At 55.3% G+C, this 6,000-nt stretch overlaps 1 protein-coding gene across 2 annotated transcripts in view; it reads right to left on the reverse strand.

The window, feature by feature from the left end:
• DAAM2 (dishevelled associated activator of morphogenesis 2) overlaps positions 1 to 5,776 on the reverse strand; it is a 630,299-nt gene extending 624,523 nt beyond the window's left edge. For both annotated transcript variants that reach the window (XM_085610233.1, XM_085610232.1), the window contains exon 1: positions 4,668 to 5,776. The gene's annotated coding sequence lies outside the window, so the exon portion shown is untranslated. The remainder of the gene's footprint in view (positions 1 to 4,667) is intronic.
• Positions 5,777 to 6,000: the final 224 nt, after the last annotated feature.

Raw genomic sequence — 6,000 nt, forward strand, 5'->3', positions numbered from 1 at the left:
GGTATCAGTCCCTCACTCTGCACTGGCGTTAGAAAGAGGAGTGTTTCTCAGTCTGTGCTGGTGTTGTGTTCCCTCATTCTGTAGAAGGGCCTCTTATGGTGTGAGTAACAAGGGAGTGGGGTGGTACTTGTACCTCACTCCCTACACCGGAGGACCCCCTGGGTCTGGACTGGTGATCTGTGGAGCAGACCTCCATACTACTCGCGGGGCTTCTGGAAGGAGGGGTGGAGGGAACTCCCTCAGTACTTACTGGGGTCATAGAGACAGGCTTCCCCAGAGTAGGCTGCTGTAGGGGAGTACTTCTGTCTTCGAGAGGGGCTCCCTCAAACCTTACAGATCCTGGACAGTGACGCACCCCTTTTAACTGAAGACGGCTCCCCCACTCTACACTCCTGTTATATGCTGCGCACGAGACACCTCAAGTATCACTCATTGAGAGTGAGACTTACACATGAAGAGGTTAGATTGAGTTCTCACTCATATCTTGTCAGAACTTCAAATGCAGCTCAGTTCATAGCGCTCTGGTGCACAGAGTGGCTTTTGGGAGCTGTACACGCTTCAGGAAGCCACCAGCGCCCCCACAAGGGGAGCCCCGTAGAGACCCCCTTCTGTTGATGGGAGGAACCCCTTTTGGGACTCGAGTTCTGCTCGTCTGCTTTTAAAAGCTTTGCAAATACTTTAGTGAGGTCCGCTATGCTTTGTTTGTTCTAAAATTAGTTTGAATAGTTAAATATTTCATGAATGTAACATATTGTGTCGACATTGACGTCAAGGCGTCACCTGGAGTCACTAAAGATGACTTGGTGCTTACTCCCAGTACTTTCCAAACCCAAGAGCTCTGCTGCGGCCCCCCTCCCCCCCTTTTCAGTACTTAATGCTATGGCCGTGCGCCTCCTATCTCTGCAGTGAGCTGCATTTGAGCAGTGCACACATCAGACCGCCCCTGCCCCCTGCCCCCTTCACTCCTCACTGAGTCACCACCCCCTGCCTGGAGGGCCTGCTTTCCAGGGGCTGCGGCGCCCTCTAGCAGGCGGCCGGGGAAGGTGCACGTCCCAGCTGCCGCCCACCCACCGGAGCTGAACCAGAACGAATCCTCCCCCGTCCCAGCTCCGAGCCAGCAGCTGAGAGGAAAACCAGCCGCCACCCGAACAACGTCACCCTGAAGAACAGCTCGTGCGGAGCGCGCTCAGTGGCTTGGAGACCCTGTAGTGGAGTGGTAGAACCCACCGAAACATAACAAACAACCATCTGGGAGGAAGCGCCCACTGTAAGGTGGATACAACGCCAGCTGTAACAACTGTAAGGCGCTATAAAGCAGAGGATAGAGCGCCCACTGTAAGGTGCAGCGAAAGCGGATAAAGTGCCAACGGTAACAACTGTAAGGCGCTGCAAGAGTGTGGATAAAGCGCCTACTCTAAGGTGCAGTAAAAGCAAATAAGGCGCCAATTTTAAGGTGCTTAAAAGTATGGATAAAGCGCCCACTCTAAGGTGCAGTAAAAGTGGATAATCACCCACTGTGAGGTGCAGAGAAAGTGTGGAACCCCCCCCCCCATGTGAGATGCACTAAAAGTGGATAACCACCTACTGTTGGGTGCAGAGAAAGTGTGGAAAAGCGACCCCTGTAAGGTGCAGTAAAAGTGGACAACCCACCCACTCTGAGGTGCACAGAAAGTGTGGATACACCACCAACTGTGAAGTGCAATAAAAGTGTATAAACTATCCCCAGTGGGGTGCAGAAAAAGAGTGGATACAGAGTCCACTATAAGGCGCAGAGGCAGCGTGGATACAGAGTCCTTTGTAAAGCGTAGAGACAGCGTGGATACAGAGTCCACTGCATGGTGCAGAAGAAGGTGTGGAGACAGTTTGGATACAGAGTCCACTGTAAGGCTCAGAGGCAGCGTGGATACAGAGTCCACTGTAAGGCGCGGAGACAGCATGGATACAGAGTCCACTGTAAGGCGCAGAGACAGAGTGGGTACAGAGTCCACTGCAAGGTGCAGAGGGACGTGCGGAGACAGCTTGGATATAGAGTCCACTATTAGGCGCAGAGGCAGCGTGGATACAGAGTCCACTGTAAGGTGCGGAGACAGCATGGATACAGAGTCCACTGTAAGACGCAGAGACAGAGTGGGTACAGAGTCCACTGCAAGGTGCAGAGGGACGTGCGGAGACAGCGTGGGTACAGAGTCCACTGTGAGGCGCAGAGACCACTTGGCTACAGAGTCGTCCACTGCAAGGTGCAGAGGGAGGTGCAGAGACTGCGTGGATACAGAGTCCACTGTGAGGCTCAGAGACAGCCTGGAGTCAGAGTCCACTGTAAGGCATAGAGACAGCATGGATACAGAGTCCACTGTAAGGCATAGAGACTGCGTGGATACAGAGTCCACTGTGAGGCTCAGAGACAGCCTGGAGTCAGAGTCCACTGTAAGGCATAGAGACAGCATGGATACAGAGTCCACTGTGAGGCGCAGAGACAGCGTGGATACAAAGTTCACTGTAAGGCGCAGAGACAATGTGGATACAGAGTCCACTGTGAGGCGCAGAGACAGCGTGGATACAGAGTCCCCAATAAGGCGCAGAGACAGCGTGAATACAGAGTCCTCTGTAAGGTGCAGAGACAGCGTCGATACAGAGTGCGCTGTACCGCGCACAGACAGCCTGGATACAGAGTCCGCTGTGAGGTGCAGAGACAGCATGGATACAGAGTCCACCTTAAGGCGCAGCAACAGCATGGATACAGATTCCACTGTAAGGCGCAGAGACAGCGTGGATACAAAGTCCACTGTAAAACGCAGAGACAGCGTGGATACAGAGTCCACTGTAAGTTGCAGAGACAGCGTGAATACAGAGTCCACTGTAAGGCGCAGAGACGACGTGGATACAGAGTCCACTGTGAGACGCAGAGACAGCGTGGATACAGAGTCCACTGTAAGGTGCAGAGACAGCGTGGTTAGAGAGTCCACTGTAAGGCGCGGAGACAGAGTGGATACAGAGTCCACTGTAATGAGCAGAGACAGCGTGGATACAGAGTCCTCTGTAAGGCGCAGAGACAGCGTGGATACAGAGTCCGCTGTAACGCGCAGAGACAGCCTGGATACAGAGTCCGCTGTGAGGCGCTGAGACAGCGTGGATACAGATTCCGCTGTAAGGCACAGAGACAGCGTGGATACAGAGTCCGCTGTGAGGCGCAGAAACAACGTGGATACAGAGTCCACTGGACTGTAAGGCACAGAGACAGCGTGGATACAGAGTCCACTGTAAGGCACAGAGACAGGGTGGATACAGAGTCCACTGTAAGGCATAGAGACTGCGTGGATACAGAGTCCACTGTAAGGTGCAGAGGCAGCTAGATACAGAGTCCACTGTAAAGCGCAGAGACAGAATGGATACAGAGTCCACTGTAATGAGCAGAGACAGCGTGGATACAGAGTCCACTGTAAGGCATAGAGACAGCGTGGATACAGAGTCCACTAAGGCATAGAGACAGCGTGGATACAGAGTTCACTAAGGCATAGAGACAGCGTGGTTAGAGAGTCCACTGTAAGGTGCAGACACAGCGTGGATACATAGTCCACTGTAAGGCGCAGAGGCAGAATGGATACATAGTCCACTGTAAGGCATAGAGACAGCGTGGATACAGAGTCCACTGTAAGGTGCTGAGACAGGGTGGATACAGAGTCGACTGTAAGGCATAGAGACTGCGTGGATACAGAGTCCACTGTAAGGTGCAGAGGCAGCTAGATACAGAGTCCACTGTAAAGCGCAGAGACAGAATGGATACAGAGTCCACTGTAAGGAGCAGAGACAGCGTGGATACAGAGTCCACTGTAAGGCATAGAGACAGCGTGGATACAGAGTCCACTAAGGCATAGAGACAGCGTGGATACAGAGTTCACTAAGGCATAGAGACAGCGTGGTTAGAGAGTCCACTGTAAGGTGCAGACACAGCGTGGATACATAGTCCACTGTAAGGCGCAGAGGCAGAATGGATACATAGTCCACTGTAAGGCATAGAGACAGCGTGGGTACAGAGTCCACTGTAAGGTGCAGACACAGGGTGGATACAGAGTCCACTGTAAGGCACAGAGACTGCGTGGATACAGAGTCCACTGTAAGGTGCAGAGACAGGGTGGATACAGAGTCCACTGTAAGGCACAGAGACAGCGTGGATACAGAGTCCACTGTAAGGCATAGAGACAGGGTGGGTACAGAGTCGACTGTAAGGTGCAGAGACAGGGTGGATACAGAGTCCACTGTAAGGTGCAGACACAGCGTGGGGACAGAGTTCACTGTAAGGTGCGGCTACTAGTAAGTGTGGATAAACCCCCCACCACATGCTGGTGTGAAGTGTGCTCCCCCCCCCCCCGTCCCCCCCACGGCCTCATCTCTTCGTGAGGATGCGGGGAATGGGGTTACATGTTGTAGGAACATGAGTGAGACACTGTTCATAAAGCGCCTACAGCAGCGCTTGTTGTGACAGAAGTGACAGCACGGCCAGGCAGAGAGAAGGGGGCATTCAGTAAGGCCACAGTGACCCCCTATTCTCTGGGCTCTGACCTCACCCCTTGTTTTCACAGCTGTTCTGCGAGAAGAAAGCAAAGTCCGGGAACATGGTGGCACCGCACGCACACATGGAGAAACGTCACTCGGGGAGAGTGGTGACTTACCAGCTGTGCCCAGCTGTGTAGACTGCTGCTGTGTCCGTCCGAACCGGGGGCTGGGCTCACTCCATGCCCTGGCAGAAATCAGGGGCCAGCAGGGGCGCTGCGCCCACCAAGCGCCCGACTCCGAGAGGGTCCCTAGTGTGCTGTAATCCAAGCGGTGACCCTTGCGCTGGGACTCCTAGGCGCTTGACAGATTCCCAGGAAAGGGACCCCAGTAGTGCGGGTCTTAAGCAGCAGGAAGGTCCCAGGAGGGCTCTGCAATGAGGGACTCCCGTCCTGTGGTCGGTGGGTAGCAGCTGGGGGGCTCCGGTGCTGAGGTCCGTACCCAGGCCCCCGGGGGGGGGTTCTCCAAACAGGGGCTCCGGGTTGGGGTTTGGGTGGGCGGCTCCCTACGGCTGTTCTCCGAGCAGGGACCCCAGTGCTGCTGTCCAATCCCCGTAAAGACGCACAGAGGGCGTCGGGTAGGGGCCCCGCCGCTTCTGCTGTCCAGGGTCCGGCGCCCTGTGCGAGGGTCCGCAGTGTGTGGGAGAAGGAGACTGGTGCTGTGTGCCCTGAATGTGTGCCACACAGACGGTGCTCATGTGTGTGCTGTGTGTGTGGAAGCAAGGCTAACAGTGCGTGCGCCACAAGGGCAGTGCCCATGTGTGTGGGAGCAGGGCTGGCAGTGGTTGTGTTTGATGACTGTGTGGGGGGGAGGGGGCAGGGCTCACAGTGTGTGTGCCACAGAGGCAGTGCCCATGTGTGTGTGTGTGTGTGAGCAGGGCTCACAGTGTGTGTGTCACAGGGGCAGTGCCCATGTGTGTGTGTGTGAGCAGGGCTCACAGTGTGTGTGCCACAGGGGCAGTGCCCATGTGTGTGCTGTGTGTGTGTGTGGGAGCAGGGCTCACAGTGCGTGCGCCACAGGGGCAGTGCCCATGCGTGTGCAAAGTGTGTGGGAGCAGAGCTCACAGTGTGTGTGTCGCAGGGCCAGTGCCCACGTGTGTGCTCAGTGTGAGCGAGAGAGACAGCGGTCTGCAGTGTGGGTGAGAGAGTCTGACAAGTCGTGTGCTCTGCGCAGAGAGTGCCCGGGTGGCGCCTTCCCCCTCCAGGATCCAGTCGGGATGTGCGTCCCACTCACAGAGCTCTGCTCCAGCTCTGGCAGGAGGCAGGACCTGCCACTACCGTGCAGCAGCCTCTTAAAGGGCCAGCAGCCTGGCCGGGCCCGGGCGCCGCTGCACTGTGCAGTAAGGCACTTTATAAGCCAGCCACACGTGCAAACCATCCCAAAATATACCTGGCTAGAAGACACGTTATGGTATGTATGTATTTCCACCCTGAGTAAATCACAGACTCCAGG

The sequence above is a fragment of the Triturus cristatus genome, chromosome 6, assembly GCF_964204655.1.
Source record: "Triturus cristatus chromosome 6, aTriCri1.1, whole genome shotgun sequence".
NCBI classification, from domain to species: domain Eukaryota; kingdom Metazoa; phylum Chordata; class Amphibia; order Caudata; family Salamandridae; genus Triturus; species Triturus cristatus.